The 17,745-nt window shown below is 41.4% G+C and overlaps 1 protein-coding gene and 1 pseudogene across 2 annotated transcripts in view; both read right to left on the minus strand.

Annotated features, from left to right (window-relative positions):
* uba1 (ubiquitin-like modifier activating enzyme 1) overlaps positions 1-6,981 on the minus strand; it is a 46,380-nt gene extending 39,399 nt beyond the window's left edge. The window contains exon 1 of one of the 2 annotated variants that reach the window (XM_041273137.1): positions 6,821-6,981. The gene's annotated coding sequence lies outside the window, so the exon portion shown is untranslated. Of the gene's footprint in view, positions 1-3,006; positions 3,181-6,820 lie in introns of those variants that run through there. The other variant, XM_041273136.1, reaches the window with a different exon arrangement.
* Positions 6,982-8,418: 1,437 nt separating this feature from the next.
* LOC121328413 overlaps positions 8,419-17,745 on the minus strand; it is a 59,836-nt pseudogene continuing 50,509 nt past the window's right edge.

A 17,745-nucleotide genomic window follows, 5' to 3' on the forward strand; every position in this document is an offset into this window, starting at 1 on the left:
ACAGAGCCAGGTTTCCTGTTTTAATTCCGCTATCAACTTCTTGTAAAACATTAAGGTTACAACTTTAAAATATTACATTTATTTAAATAGCAACAGTAAAACTTTACATAACATTCAAATATAACCTTTGCAGGGTTTTCAAAGTAAGCCGGAGACTGGCACAATCCTGTTAAACGATATTTGCGGCTGGCTACTTATGGAAAAAAAAAATTCAGGTATTATTCAGTCCACGTTGTTGTTGTATTACCATACTGTAAGGCTCTATATAGTACATAATAGATATACGTATGTACAAAAGAGCTTATTCCTTTTGTATGATGTCAAAAAATATGTACCCATAGGTGCTTGTCAGAGATATTAGTCTGTTTATTTAGCAGATGCCTTTATCCAAGGTGACTGAGACTATGGTGTGAAGTATGCATCAGCTGCTGAGTCACTTACAACAATGTCTCAGTCGAAAGACGGAGCACAAGGAGGTTAAGTGACTTGCTCAAGGTCACACAGTGAGTCAGTGATTGAGCCAGGACCGCCTGGTTACAATCCCTTTTCTTTAACCACTGGACCACACAGATATTGGGTGTTCATGTATAGCGCCTATATGCCTTTAAAAAGAATGGCACAAAGTGATATTCGCTGAGCAGTGCAGAGATGTGCTGTTTAACACCAGCAGAAACGTGTGGGAGTACTGTTGTGTACGAATGTAGCTTAAAATGAAACAATACATTTTTTAAATGCAGAACAGCGAAAAATAGCTAAGGTTTGTGTGTTGCACATGTGCCACTAACAAAATGCCCTGAAAACGTAAAACACAGAAAATAATTAACGAAGGGCTGTAATGCAGCAAAAAGCTCAATAACTAAACAAAAAAGGAAGTGAAAAGGTCACTATCAAGCTACAAAAAAGTTTTTTGAACTCCAATAAACCAACATTATCTCTCGCCAGTCAAATCGTAGTGTGCATAAATAAAGTTTTGAGATTTTCGTCCATTGCATCTTCTTCAGCAGCTGCATTGCTCCCAGATAAAATAGAATTGGTTACAGTGTTTACCGTCAGGAGTTTAAGGATGACTTAATTTTGCAGCAGATTCCCCAGACAGATGATGGACAGATAATATCTCTTCAGCCAAAGAAGCAGGCACAGTATTTTGAGACTTTCCTCTATTGAAAAACAGTCAATTTGTACTAACACAGGGTCAGCTGCTGAGAAACCAATTTACTTCTCAAACTCACCATTTTAAGTAAGGTGAAAACGGAACACATAGAAATACTTAGCAACTGTAAATTAGGAAGTGTATTGCTGAGAAAAAAAAATCAGGGAATTCAATGTAATGTACTTCAGCTTACTTGATTGCAGTAAACTGCATTTCACAAAATGTAGCTCTCAAATTGTGCTAAAGAAAATATAAAATATGACAATGCGTTTGCTGTGGTGTTAACGTAAATAGCAAAACAAACTCACTACAATTTAAACGTTTTTAATGAATAATAAAACGTTAACATGTAATCCTAACAGCTGTGTGTTGCATGCTGTCAGATCAGGACTTCACAATGGCATGGGAGTTGCAGCATGCTATTTCACATACTACAACTGTACACAATTAAAGGCCAGGTCACCAATTCCACACAGATTTTCAGCCAGTATTGGAGGGGCCTTGATGATCCAAAAGTCAAATCTTGTCTTGCTGTTAGCAGTGCTGAATAAACCTCCAGCACTAATGGAATACTTTGTCAGACACTACAAGCAACCTACTACTAAGCACATCCTTAAATCGTGCACAAAAGCGTCAGAATGCACTTTTTTTTATGTCTCAATGGCCCCTATTGTCGTGTCACATTTTGAAACTAGTTAAAAGCCCTGCCTTTGTACACAAGTAATATATACACTCAGATTCTGACTCAATTATGAAAAAAGTGAAACAGATGGAAACGATTTATTAAAAAATGAAAAAATACAAAGAAAATAGTTTATTTAGCTTCAATACTTCTAGTAAAAGCGGCGGTGCTTTAAAATTAAACACAAACATACACTGTGTTATGTGACCGACAACATGCTTCAGTTTAAAACTGCTGAAAACGTAACTAATGTTTGCGCAACCTGTCAAATCAAGTCTAGTTTAGTATTTCTCTACCATAGTCTACTGTCCATAACTGTATTCAATATTTAAACTATCCTATGTACATCACACTGCACTGTCAATTTAACACGGCATCGTTATTTTAAGAAACACACGTAAAACATGATTAAAATAACAAATCCGTTGTCTACAGTTCGAGAGACATCGGTCTGGGAATAGTTTCAGTTATACGTTATATATATATATATATATATATATATATATATATATATATATATATATACTCTATACTATATATATATATATATATATATTTAGTAAAGCGTTGTTTAAAAAATTATTTAATTCTATTTAAAAAGATAAATGAAAATTAATCACGCGTTTGTAACAACATTTACCCCCCCCCCCCCCCCCAATCAGACTAACAGTCTTGGGGCCTATGAAAAACACACGCTCTATGCAAATGTTACACCCTTTCCTTTAAATGAATGAATTCACACATTTTGTAACTACATAAAACCTGCATGGTATTAATGCTGACGGAAGAGAATATTCCTGAAAGATCGGCCTCCTTCCTGATTCTCCAACCGAGGGCCTGGCTGTACAGAATTTGAATAATATTTCCGCACCGAGACAAAGACATATTTTGATATTTAATAAGCACACAGCAGAAGGCCCAGATGTTAACCTACACTAACTTCACTTTGTTGTTGCTGATATTTTGTGTTATTTACACCAACATTGTTTATTTTTATTTATTTATTTGTCTCCGGGTCAACATTCATTCAAATGCCATAACCGTAGCCCAAGCCCTGTTGATTTTAGAGACGGTGCCGATTTCTTTTTTTTTTTTTTAAACGACACCCCAGTTCACACACAGCAAATCTCTGCTACACTACCGGGGTCAAAAATATATCCAAACAATGTCTTACCAATAATCCTTCTCTTTCCCCCTCAGTGCCTGGAATCCGCGCCTCGGTCGTATCAACGTTATTAATTGTTTTCTTCTTTGTGTTTTTTTTAACAAAAAATTATTTATGGTGAAGCGAGTTATACTGCCGAGTCACTCCACCACTGCAACCGGGAACAAAACCAAAATGGCAGCAGGGGCCAGGGCTCATGTAATATTCAGCAGCAGGGCGCGGTCAATCGAAACTATGCTAATTCATGCGTGCTCCCTCGATGGCAGCCCTACACAGCGTCATAAAAGCACTGCAGATCACGCCCCCTGCTCATGAATAATTCACACTCACCAATGACTTTCCTTTGAAGTCTTATTAATATTAATTAACAGCCTTGCTTGCCGGGGGGGGGGGGGGGGGGGGGGGGGGGGGGGGGGGGAAGTATATCCAGGAAGTTAAAACAAAGATTTTGTCTTTCACAAAACAGAAACGGCTCTACTTAGATGTACACACTCTGGTTTCAGTATAAAACAGGGTTCACATTTTAAAACGATACGGTAAGTGTGGCATTCTACTTTTTAAAGACAAACATAAGGTATGTCAATACAATGCAGGGATGGAAATAAGACTCCCATTGCATAGCACAGGAGTGGCCAAAGTTGGCCCTTCCACTCCTGGTCTTTGTTCCAACCCCGTTCTAAATTGTTCAAATAAACCTTAAGCTCCAGCCAGACCCTGATGTAGTTAATATAAATTGTATGTGTTAAACCTGAATTGCTCTGCAGCACTGTGATAGGACAACCCTGGCACAGTAGTTTGGTCCATTCCTGATTTTACTATGATTTTAAGACGACACACCTGAACTTGTTACCTATACACTGGCTAATCAAGCTTACAGTAAAACCTGGAATGGATTAAACCGTTATGCAATAAGGAGTCTTATTTCCATACCTGTCATTGCATAAGTTTGGATTTTAGAAGTACCAATATAATGGGGTCTCAATTTCCGTGCAACATACAAAATCCCCTTAAACCCAAACCAGCAAATTCTGCAACAGAATACAGCAGTCTTATCGGAGACTCGACAAACATGTTCAGTTAAATGTTACGAGTTTTTAAAAAAATGATGAAAAAACACACACACATTCAGCGATACAGTAACTTACTATGGTATAGGGGTTTCTTCTGAAATGTTATCAGCACACTAACAATGTAAATAGTAAGGGTCTGTGCTTAGATCCCATTGGTAGAAAGAAGCAGTCAATTTATCTGCAGAACAAAGAAAACTTGTTTTTGTGCTTCCCTGAGCTACAGTGGAGCTCACAGACATCAATAACCTCCATCTGCTGCAAGCTGCCGCCGCAGCAGACCTACTTAGTGACAGAACAGCAAGGGAGGGAACTTCTGCAGCTGAAACTGCGGTGAGGGCCATGTACACAAACTGAACAGCAGGGATGGAAATAAGACACTTGCATTAGCTGTTTCACCCATTCCAGGTTTTACAATTAGCTTGATTAGGCACAGTGTATGGGTAACAAGCTCATGAGTGTTATTAAGCTTCTAGTAAAACCAGGAATAGATCAAACAGCTATGCAATGGGAGTCTTACAACCACCCCTCCAACAGAATCAATTTTATGGCTGTCCACGTCAAACGGTCACTGCAACTAACATCACAATAATAATAATAACGTAAATCTGTTATAGTGACAGTGTGCATCCAGGATCCAACTCTTCATATTCCTCCCGCTAATACTATCCTCTGCGACACAAATATAGTGGATCCGGTTGTATGTATACTATACTGTGCAATTGTCATCAAACCTGGGATTGGCATTATTTAGAATTATTTTTGAGGGTACTTCACTGCCAGGATATATGGAGGATGTCTGTCTGCTTGTAATGTCTGTATCACACCTTTCTTTTTTGCTATATCAGGAGAGCAACAAAACATAAAATATTGGATTACAGGGATATATGAGGGTATCCAGAGCAGACCTGGGATCAATTATAACAATTATAGTAGAATTGTTTGTTGAAATTATAATTACAATACTGTTTTGTACAATTATGCTGCAGTAATTACACTGTAGTAGAACTACAAACATTACCTTTTTTACTTTATTCTAAACCACCAAGCAATAATGACAGAATACAGAAACACTATATACATTTTTTTTTTTTCAAATAAATGGGGTCATCAGAAGTGGTTGAAAATGCAATAATGCTAAAATGACAAGTACATGCTTAATTGAACTGTAATTGATTGATTATGTGGTTTACAGTTACACAGGTGTGCCAATGTTAAACCACAATGAGTTACTTTGTAATTTACACAATTACAATTGTAATTAACCCCAGCCTAATCTAGAGTGCTGTTACGTTTTATGACGCTAGAAGTTCCTACAACTTTAGTGCGTATAAAGAGGCAGCTTTGACAATGCTTAAACATCCAGGAAAAGAAGTCGGGACAGTTTCTAAGCTAATAGCATCTGCGCATAAGAAAAGAATGAACTTTATTTTCATTTATGATTGATATATCCTGGAATTTATCAGTGATTATTCTAAAACAAAATCCTGGTAAACACTGGGGGGTCAATAGTCAGGGATGTTGGGAAAAGATGACAACCTGCTTGTGTAACTCAATGTTAGGTGGGACTGGGAGGGAGGTAGTGAGGTCTAGTGGTTTGAGCTTAAGAACTGGGAATAAGGGAGGTAGTATGGCCTAGATAAATGCTAGGAGCAGAGAAGCTGTGTGGCCCATTAGTTATATAACTGAAGTGCTGGGACGGATCTTGGAGAAGGGGATTAGTGTGGCCAACTGGTTCAGTATTGGAGGACTGGAAATGATGGGGGAACCGTATGATTCAGTTTTTCGGTGAAATAACGGAACCCTCTCGTTCAAATTCAACACAAGGATCTGCTATGACAACCGTCATGCAAATTTAAATAGTAATAACCCACAACGGATTTATTTACAAGTTAAAAAAAAAAAAAAAAGTAATAAAGGCAACCGTTTTGACTGAAATTATTCATTTTTTTACGTAAGTCTGACGACCCTCAAATCATCACATCAACTAGCCTTTGTTGTATTAACCCGGACCTAACTCGACTTACACTCACAGGCAAACGGCGGGAGTATCGGGTCGCGGTAGATTTGGGGGTTAGGGTTGAAATCCACTGCCGGGGGTTAAAAAAAAAAAAAAAAAAAACTAAACTAAAAACAAAATAGGCCCCGAAGCCCGGGACAAACTACGTTACTTTTTTTTTTTTTAAATTCCTCCCAAAAAAATAAATCGAATTTGTACAGGCTGGGCCGGTAGGACAGTATACCAACATTAAAGTACGCGTGTTTATACAGTTCCCTCGCTAGTACGAATGTGTCAGTCATAAAGACAACACTCTAACAAAAAAATATATATTTAACGTACCACTGGCGCAGTTTATTGCTATATTTACCATACCCGACCGCCGCCTAACTTCACAATAAACTTGTAACAGAATGTAAGAGTACTTCAGGTCCACTGTGCTGACACTATATTAGTATTGTCACAGACCGAGCAAAAATCATGCATTTATGAATATATATTAAAAGTATGCGATTAGACATTATTATTCAGCCTGTATTGGCGGTGGTACAGACAATAAAGCCACGCACGGCTCTCCGTTTCTGACTCCATCACAACATATTACACCCTAATATTACTGCTGTCTCGTCCCTCAGTCCCTATATATAATATATATATATATATATATCTAATATATATCTATATATATATATATATATGCGTACGACTGAGATATATAAACAAATACAATTTACACAATGACCACAGTACAGCTTACCACATCCAATGTTGCTCAGGCCTCTCCTGTGATATCAGTGCTCCCCAGTAAAAAATAGAGCTTGCAGCGGCGGCTTTTTTTTTCCTTTTTTTGTTTTGTTTCGGGAGAAACAGAGAAGACAATACCAGCCTGACAACACCGCGGCGTGGAACTAAGCACACTACACGTGCAGGGAAAGGGGTTTACCGATGGGCTGTACGCCGCTTTCCGCGCGGGGGTGGATGGCCCAACTAACGTTCAAAGCAAATAACTAGAAGAACGTATAACATGTTTATTTTAACAACATTTAAATTATATATTACGATTAATATATGTGTTTTATTTTGAGGGACCACGTTACAGGGTTTATTGTTTTGTTAAAATATTTTCAGTAACTCCCCCCTCTTATGTTCGGATCTAAGCTCTGCCCAAATCGACCTCATCGCAGTCGGTGATGGGGAATGTAGTTTTATTTACGTATCGCTTGTTTGAGTTGGTGTAATTTTGAGGAGCGGTAATGACGATTTAATAGTAAACCTGGAAATTAAAATGACTGCGGTTCAGAATTCAGCTGAGCACGTTTCGTGTGTGTGTGTGTGTGTGTGCGTGCACAGTTCAGCTGACGGCGTTTGTCCAGTTTGTGTGATAAACTGCTTATCACGTACAAAGTAAACGGGTTCATTCTAAAATGTGTATACAGGCCCAGTGTGTTAAAAAGTGATAGGCCCTCGCGTTTACCAATTTAGATTGAGATCTGTGGTTTAAATTGGAATTAAACCTATTTAATAATAATACTACTGCTAATAATAATGTATTGTATACCAAATGTTACATACACATAACTTGTGCAGAAAATATTTAGGTTATTGTGTGTGGGTGTGTGTGTGTGTGTGTGTGTGTGTATATATATATATATATATATATATATATTTATATATGTATTGATTACAGCACTGTTGCTCCTGCTTCCTGCTACCTATTCAATACTGTGATATAGGTCACTCTCACTCCATTGTCTAGCTACTAGCCACAGGTAGTATCAGGTCTGTCTGTTTGTAATGGAATAACTTTGGCTTGGTTCATATTAGAGTAACACAGAGTGACCAGAATGCTTCAAGCACGTGTGGCTACCTTTCTGCAGATTAAGCTTGACCTGAGAACAGGGGTGAACAATCGCAGTGCTGGAGAGCCACAGGGTCTTTTCTTAGACGGTCAACTGTAACTTTTTTCCCCCAGATCTTTAGCCATTGATAATTTAAAGATACCCAGAAAACCAGAAGTGATGTGGCTCTCCAGGACCAGGGTTGGCCACGCCTGCCTTAGAGAGTGGAAACAAACTGGGAAGTTAATCTGCACCAGTTAACCTACAACTGAGCCTCAATTATGCATCCACTGATAGACTCCAAAACCAGTCGGTGTCACTGCACACAGACATACGAGAAAGTACATAATAAATAAAATATGCTACCTGCAAAAATTTAGGGTGAAGAAATCTTTCAATCTAGGATACACCCTCGAATCCGGCCACTTTAAAGTTTACTATGTGATTGATATTAACACACACACACACACACACACACATTGGAACGTCTTTTTTTCAAAGTTTTATTGAAAGAATTGGAGCACATAGAATGCAGAAAGCACAGCAGTCAGCTGCTCAGTTGAGAAAGGAAAAGAAAATGCAATAGGAAAGTAGATTTGTAATTTTTATCCCCCACATTAAAAACGCGTGGCTCTGCCTTGTCAGTCGCTGCTTTCATCCTTAGACATGCTCCCTCTCTGATTGACTCCCGTTGTTGTCAGCCCCGCCATCCTCGTGTGTGATTGACTCCTGGGAGTGGACATCCGCTGCTGGGACAATGGTGAGGCGTGGGAGGCTGGGTCTAGAACCATCCGCTCCATACCCTAGTTCTAGAACCTGCCTCTGATCTAAAAATGGGCTCCTGTGATGTAGAACTTGCCTCTCCCTCTGCTCTGAGACCGACGGTGAGTGACCGAGAACTGAATGCCTGTAAATAAGCTCTCTTTCTGAATCTCGCCTGTCACTGATCTGCTCTAGAAGGGACGGCATTTCCCCTTCAATCTTTTCTAGAACAGCGGCCATCTGCTTCTCGATTTGTTCAATCACTGTGTCCATTTTCCACTTGTCTTGATCTAGAACCATGATCACTGGTTTCTGATCTAGAATGCTAGCAGCAGTTGCCCTATCACTTATTTTTGCCTTGTCCTGCTCTTGAAAGCCAGCTACTTCTCCCTGATGTTGATCTAGAAGCGAAACAGATTTCTTGTCACCCTGATCTTGACTGCAGCCAAGTTCCTGGTCTCTCCAATCTAGAACAGCTGCCATTTTGCACTGTTCTAAAGTGGCAGGAGACTTCCTCTCTATTTGACCCGGAACCCCATGCAATTTACTATCCTCACTCTGATCTAGAACAATGACCTTCTTACTCTGGCTTTGATCTAGAGGGGCTTTCCTTTCCCTATGGTCACGAGTGGCCGTCATTTTCTCCTCTCGATTATGATCTAGAATAGCGATGGCTGTTTTGGGCTCCTTTCGATCTAGAACCTTGGCAAGTGAGGGCTTGGTTTGATCTGGAACCTTGTTCTCACTTCCGTGATCTAGAATGGCTGCCATTTTCCAAGGGCTGGACTCTCCCGGAGTGGCTTTGCTCTTGGGTAGTGGAAGGACGACGGCAAGCCCGGGGGGGAGGGGAGGGGGGGGAGGGGAGGGGGTTTGGAGTGAACTCGAAGGTTGTCCATGGTAGCTGTGGGAGACAGGCCGACAGAAGGGCTCAGAATCATCATGGCGGGGGGCCTATGCGACTGCTGGTTCTCCAAAGCTTCCGGAAGGTTTTCGATCGTGACCTCATGAGACACGCTCATGGAACTCCTCGGGGTGACTGGCAGACGCCCGCACCCCCCCTCCCCCTTCCCTGCTGAATCGGGGGCGCGGAGTCTCTGCATGAAGGTGGTGACTCGGATTGCTTTCTGAAAACGAGAGGGAGAGAGACGCGTGTTCACTCAGGTATACCCAGATCTACAAAACACTCCACAGCCCTAGCCCTAACCCTAACCCTAACCCGGACCTACAAAACAGTGTTACATTTACAAAAACTTTATACAACAAACATTTCCATTAGAAGCCCTTCTCATTGTCTTCAACAGAAACACTAAAAGAAAAGTATGCCTGTCAGGCTTTGCTCTGGTGTTACCCCACAGGGATAAGCAGGGGTCTGGGTGGAGAGGGGTAAAGGGCATCTTCCTTACCCTCCATTTTGCTTTGGCAAAGTTCTTCTTGATCTGGGCGCACACGCCATCCTTCAGGTTCTTCTCCGCCGCACCGTCCCCAGCGATCCTAGAAACAGGACGCAGCAGTCAGACTTTTTTATATGTACATTCAAAAACATGAGACGAAGATCAACGCTACGTATGGAATAGTATAGAAATGTGCAATTTTGAAAGCACCACAAGTTTTGGCCTGTCTGTATTTTCAAGTTTTAAACATAACATATTTCTGCTTGTCATTGTGACATAAGTACAATGAAGCTTGGTTGTAAATCTCCCTCCCGACCTGTGAGGGCGCTAAGCGAGGACAGAGTTCTTTGGACGGGCTGGCCTGACAGTTCTTTCCCAGGGTCGGGAAGTCGGTCAGTCTGGAAGAAGGCGAGACTCTGTTGCAAGAACGTATTGACCCGGCCGGTATTGAGAAGCCACAGATTGTAAAGGCACCTGCACTTGTTTACCAAGGGGTCGTGTGTGACAGCATATAAGGAGGACACAGAATCGTAATCTGTTCCGTCGCATTTGGTTTGTAGTGAGTAAAAGCCAGAAGGACAGTGAAAGTGTATTGTTACCAAAAATCGTTGTTGTGTTTTGTTTGCTTGTAATTGTCTCGTCTTTGCTTGCATGTTACCAGACAGTTAACACAGTTCCGGAGCTGTTGCCAGGGGCCAGCACGAAACCGGACAACACTGCACCTTTGTCACAAATATAAAATTATATCACCCACCATGAGCACCACTGCATGCATCCAAGATTGGTAACCGTGTTTGTATTACTGTGGGATGGATATTTGTTTATTGTTTGGGACTGTCTGTTCTTACTATATACCTTGTGCTATACACATTGGTATGTACTGCCAAGGAACTATTGTTTGGGGGGTCGCCAGACCTGGAAATAAAATAAAAACATTTCTAAAAACTGGATTACAATTCTCTCTGTCTGCTTTTTGCATGCACTGCATCACCCCTGCACCTGTCTAACATAAACCACTTTGCTAGTCACACAGAAAGTGAAATAGTCCCCACCCCCTTTAACACCTTCTTTCCTGTCTAGCCAACCAGCTGCCTTCTATTGACCGTGACCCTGTAAAGAAACTGACTGATCTAGTCTACAGTACACATGTCTATAACAGGCAGAAGAGAAGATCAGCTCCTGAAATCATAGTCAACATTACAGCTACCAGTCTGATAAGGTTGATGGCCACAACATATATTGAACAGTACAGAATAGTATTGAATAAGAATTAGTAATCAACAGGTTATTGAAAATTGGATAAGTGGTAAGATGATGAGGTCTTCGTAACCCATTAAAACGACTGATTTACAGCATGTGAAATAACTACCTGTGTTTTTGAAAGAATTAGATAACAACTTGTGACAGGGTACTCCGCACCCCTGTGCGTATTTCATGTTTTGTATTTGTATGTGTTGTATTATTATTATTATTATTTAAATGTACTGTGGTTTGCATATTGCCTGGATAAGGTTAAGATGCTCCATCCAGATAAAATTGGGAGAATGCGCGGTCAAACAGCGAGTGATTATTGACAAACTGACCACGCTGCTGACCACGCGTATGAGAAACCCCGTGCCGAATGAGGTTGAGGGATTAACTAGGTAATTGATAGCCAGTTAATCCCTCAGCCACAATATAAAAATAAGCAGTTTTGGTTGAACGGCATTGGGGGTTCAGAGTGGCGCACGAGAGAGAGGAGGTACAGAGAAAAACAAAACAAAACTAAAGCAGTTGCTACTCGTGCTGGAAGGACGTGCCTTTCTCCTCCCTGGTCTAACGTTACCCACCCAGGCAATCTGTGACACAACTGGATAAGAGGTTCTCAATATATTCATATGAAAACGTGATACGATCACCTCTGGTATATCCCTTGGGGTGACGATATAAACTGCATTATCCGATACGCCCATGTGAATTGGCTCCCGCACTCACCACTCATGACACAGCGCGTCCTGCGCAGTGATCCGCAGCATCTGATCCACTTCCATCAGTCGACACACCAGAGCCTTGGCTGCATGAAACACACCAGTACGAGCCAGTTAAACCAGAACACCCCCTACCAAACCAGTATCAACTGCGAGGCCCTTCTTTCCTATATACTGTTCCAATCTCTTATGATCCAACATTTTACAATAGTCATACAGGCATTGCTTTTATATTGGTGTCTGTAACTGGGTTATATAATGTGATACTAGTATGAAATATCATATCTTAAAGTAGCTACAAAGCAATTCTATACATCTTACATATGTAGTTTTGAAAGAAACACACATATTTTCATTTAGAACACATGATATCTAGTAGGTTAAAGACTGTTTCAGTTTTCTCTGCTTTTTTCAAAGTAAATATGTGTGGGTCATTTCACACAAGCAGTGTCTTCTGGGTCACTCCCTCCAGCTGGTTGGTTAATGACCAGGAAGAAGCCATTTAAGCGGCCGAGATAATTTCACTCTTCAGTTCACCAAGGAAGTGCAGCACTATCTGAAAGCACTGGCATCAAAGAGAGGCGTCTTTAATCTAGTACAGTACCAGATACCATGTTTAAAAAGAACACGTTTGCTAGAGCATGTGTTTCTTTCAAAGCTGCACATCTGAGACCCATGTAGCGAATGGGAGTGCACAGAAGGTGAGATTCAAGGAGGTTTGCTGTGTCTCTCTGGGTTTTAATGATAGCAATGAATCAATGTATTACAATGTTTCCTGAGCATCACCATTCCCTGTGTTCTTCATAGCAAGAATTTAGAAAAAAGCTATTTTACACATTGAGTAAACATTTTATATCCTCTTATAAACGTTTCCCACAGTAAATCTGCACAGTAGTTCCGCATACCTCTCTGTGTTCTACAATACTTAGCTGTGTCACGATATACCTGTGCTTTATTACATCTTGATATACTTTTACTATGGGAAACTTTTATAAGGGTTAGTTTACCATGATTTAATTTGAAATATGGGTATAGTATATATATATAGTATATATATATATTATAGTATATATATATGTATATTATATACAATATATTATATATATATATATATATATATATATATATATATATATATATATATATATATATATATATATATATATATATATATCACTGTGCTTTATTACACTTTCTAGTCCTTTTACTATGAGGAGACCTTTATAATGTCAAATCTCTGAAAACTGTTTCAACACAGTTAAAATATGTCTCATTTTCTTTTTTCCAATTGTGGTTCTAAGATAAAAAATTGGAGTTCAGCAGTACATTTTTTCTCTGTCTCTCCGTCTCCCCCTTGTGGCCGGTGGTTGTACCTGCAGGTGAGATGTCATCCCAGTACGGAGAGTCGAACTCGAACTCCCCCGCTACGATCTTGCAGAAAATAAAGCGATTGTGGAGGTCTGTATTCTCTTCTTCGGTCTCGTCGTAATAAGGAGGGTTTCCAGACAGACTGCAACACAGAACCACACAGCGATCAAATCAGAGGCGCTCCGGGGCCGCATACAGGTAGAATAGAAAGGCTGCGTGGAATGAGATCATTCATTCTCTCACCCACGTACTAGTCACAATGCCTGCTATTTTGTTTCGTCATCACATCCTTGAAACCTTTCATCCCAGCAAGGTTCACAGTGTAAGGTGAATATGTATTGGTAATCATAGGAAAGAAAATGTGTTGGGAATGTTAAACCAGTTTGCTGGAGGTGGCATAAGTAGAGTTGCTATGGTAACTTGGGTTTAGAATGAGCATGTGCAAGAATGTATGAGAAAGGGTAGTTAGTGGTCGGTTGCACCCGAGTGGATTAACATCTTAAAAGTAGTGCAGCTGTTGTGCTGTAAACTGGGTCGGAGACTGCAAGTCTTCAGGTTCCCTGGACCAAAGGTATGGCCTGGCAATATAGGCGCGTCTAAAAGCTCAGCCATATTATTGTCAGGCACCCGCGCCTACGACAGCCACAGCTGTCTGCGCGTGACCACTAGGAAAGCCAGGCTCTGGCCCAGGGCCTGCCCTTGCAGGCCGGAGATCTGGAGCAATGATAATAATCGCAACTCCGTGGCCACCGGCTCTGGGAGCGGGGTAGCATACAAAATGCCATCCATGTATGTGACCAACATACTGGCAAAATGCCCGCCCCTGTGTGTATTTTGTGTTGTATGTTGTGTGTTAATGTTGGTGTATAGTCACTGGTACACGGGATATAAACAGTTCTGTGTAACACGAGTGTTTAAAATGTATATTTGTATTTAGGCACGAGGATTGCACAGCACTTCACGTGCAAGTAAGAAGTAATAATATACAAGCACGGGGAATTGCACTTTATTAATTCACGTGCAGTTGTACCGAGACTCCAATTGAATGATTGATTAGCAGTCAAGTCTCGGTACAGCTGCATAAAAGCAGCATGTTTTCACTCACTCGGGGTTGTGTGTTGGTCGGGATTGGAGACGGAGGCAATAATAATAATAATAGTAATAATAAGTAAAATATCAGCTCACCGTGTTTGTTTAGTGTTAGTCCGTTTTGTTTGTCTGTTTATTTTGGCTACCAGTGCCGTGTCCTGTGTTTTTGTTTGTCTTACAACTGTTTATTTTCTGTCTGTCTGTGCACTATTAAATGCTGCGCTCAGCTCCACCAAACTCCAGCTCTCTGTCGTTTATTTCCTGGTTCCTGTTTCTGGTCTGACGTCCCCCACTCCGGCCGTATTTGTGACAGTACACCAGACAGGTACTCTGGGCCCCCGCCACATAAGCCTTACTGACATGTATCTCCATAACCCTGCATTGCAGGTTCAGGCACATAGGGTCCTTAAGCAGACCTCGGAATTGCCCTGGAGGGGCTGCAACAGCGTCGACAGGCGTGACTGGGAAGGACTCGCTACGGGGGACAAAGAACGCCCCTGTGCGACTCTCTCCAGGCGACTGGCGAGCACTCGGGGCTGAAAAGCCGTGCAGATGCTGCAAGAGCCTTGTAGGGCTGAAGAGGCGTGTTCGGAGCCTAAGCACCGAGCACATATGGTATGCCTGTCTTCCTGCGGGATGTTAGTCCCACAGGCCTTGCAAAAAACAAAACCCAGCCCTGCCTGTCATTGCTGGGTGCCTACAGCGGAAGTGTGTGACATGGAGAATGCGGGCAGTACTTGCACCAACTACCGTAGCACTAACGCACCACGTGCACCATGTACCGAGAGCACCACATACTATTCAGCGCCGAGTACCGTGCAGCGTCAGCGCACTGCCTGTATCGGGTACTGTGTGTCAACGAGCACCGTGCGCACCGTGGTACCGAAGTAGCACAGGCCGAGCATGCAACACGGTATTAGAAAACACCGGGGGCAGCTATGCAACGGTGCCTACCCTAATCGTGTGGTCACACACCTGGGCAGCGTGTAGCGAACAACCGGGGGACACAAGGGCCGAAGCCGCGGCGGGCGATTGACAGCAACACTAGCAATACACAATACAAAATACAGTACAATAATAATACAGCAGTAAAGATGGGGGAGAGCACACTGCCTGTTCAATTGTAAGGCCCAACACATGTGGTGGTAGGCCAATGCAGCCTGAAGGTCTATCTCAACCCAACAACGGGGCAGGCCCCGGTGAGGAGTACACAGCTGGTTCGGCTGTAAGCAGCCGCGCTGCAGCTAGTCCTCTGCGCAAGCACAGGGACGCGCAGCACAATCAAAGGCCCGACCGGTGGCTGGTGGATTAACTTGACAACGGGGACAAGGCAGGCCTAGCCCCGGTGGAGTAACAGCGCTCTCCCAACTAAAAAAGGGTGAAAAACACACTCACTCTTTTAATTAATACTGCACAGGCAGTCGACTCACAGACGACAGACAGAAAGACAAGAAGCCTGCAATGCAAGCAAGCGGGTGCTGAAGACAGTATAAGAAAGAGAAAAAAAGGGCTACGGTTTAGGAGCTGCTGATTCTGTGAAAAGAGGCAAGCCAGCTTTCAGCTCGAGTGCAAGGGAACGAGCAGCAAGCTCAACGTATTGCTTTTTAAGTAATAAAAAGGGCTCCGTGCAACATAGAGGGTCTTACCGTACCAACTTGAGAAGCGAAAAGAGGTGGATCCTTCCCTGAGTGCCGATTTTATTCCCTCAGTAGGTGGGACCGAGGAGGTCACCGAGGGAAGGGGGCCTAGCGGCAGCTTTGATAATAAGAGCTCAGTGACACCTACCAATAGGCAGGCGTATATCCCATAAACCATGTTTGGTGGCCATCTTCGAATTTAAAGGGAACTGTAGATTACAGTTGTAGGCAGACCACAGAACACACAGGAAGCGCTAAACAAATTGAGTGAGACGGCAGCATCTCACGACAATTTAGCTGGAGTGCCGCTGCTCTATGTTAGAACAGGATTGCGAAGACTAACTGCGCTGAAGTAACGTGATTTTATTTTTTACAACAGGGAAATATTTGTAATATTTGAAGTATAAAAAAGTTTGTTTTATTGATTAATGGCACTGGTTAGCTTGTAACTTGCTTAGAATTTGAAAGTGTAGCAATTTGTATTTCACTGTAATATTTTAATGCCTGTTATTGTGGTTATTATTGTTAATGATAGCGATGGGACTGAAGCCTCAGCTGATTCGACCCCACATGAACCAATTGAAGCAAACAGTGTTACGAAGCAAAGCTTCATGTGGTTCATTTGAGCCACTAGGTCATGTGACCCATGAACGGTGTTTAGCAGGAGCTGATCAGGTGGAAACTATTTTGTTTAACCCAATATGTACTCTGTCAACATTGCTCACAGTGTGGTGTTTCAGTCAAGCATTTTGTTTTATACTTCATAAACATTTATATATGTTTTTCAAATTAACAACAAACAAAAAAACATTTAGTATGTACAAACAGAGCTCTTTATGAACATTACTGGTAAAAAATATTTTCCAATTTCTTTAAAAATGGAAACAGGGATTCAAACCCACTATGTTCCACCTCTCTACCTTACAGCTAGAGTTATACTACATGCACCACCAAAGAATTGTCTTTTACTTCAAGCAACAAGAGCTTGTTTTCAATTGGACAACATTGCATGTTTCTAGCATGATTATTTAAGAAGGTTGTATTGGTTGATCGCATGTGTGGTTGATATGAAAAATAAATATTTCAGGCAATTTCGATAAAAGCAACAGCCGAGTTGTCTTTAGAAAAAGCACCAAAATGCTCCTTTACACTGAGATGATTGTTTAAATTATAGATGCCCACTTAACCGAGAAAATCAAAAATGCAATTGCTTGATATTGTATTTCAAAAGTGTATGAAATGTCACCATATAACACATTGCCTTCTCTGAGCATTAGTGCAATTGTCCACTTTACTAATTGCCTTCTCTCTGGAGACAGGGGGCTATCTTTACTCTCAATGTATTGAGTTGTGCAGAACTACCAAGAGATGGAACTAAAGAGCGTGACGCGCTTCACGCGCTTCGACTCAGTGAATCTTTTTGTGTCAGTGGTTCAGGAGGGTTCACTTTTCCCATCACTAGTTAAACTACTGGCGATAGAGCCGTGCATGTTGAGGAATTAATAAACAATACAACAGTTTAAACAATACAACAGTTTAACGATCTTGTCTGTAAACAACAAAGACGGTATGCATGCAGGTTCAACAAATACGCATAAACGAGAAGAAACATGTGTCATGTAAATTACAT

Source organism: Polyodon spathula, chromosome 16 (assembly GCF_017654505.1).
Source record: "Polyodon spathula isolate WHYD16114869_AA chromosome 16, ASM1765450v1, whole genome shotgun sequence".
Classification (NCBI taxonomy): domain Eukaryota; kingdom Metazoa; phylum Chordata; class Actinopteri; order Acipenseriformes; family Polyodontidae; genus Polyodon; species Polyodon spathula.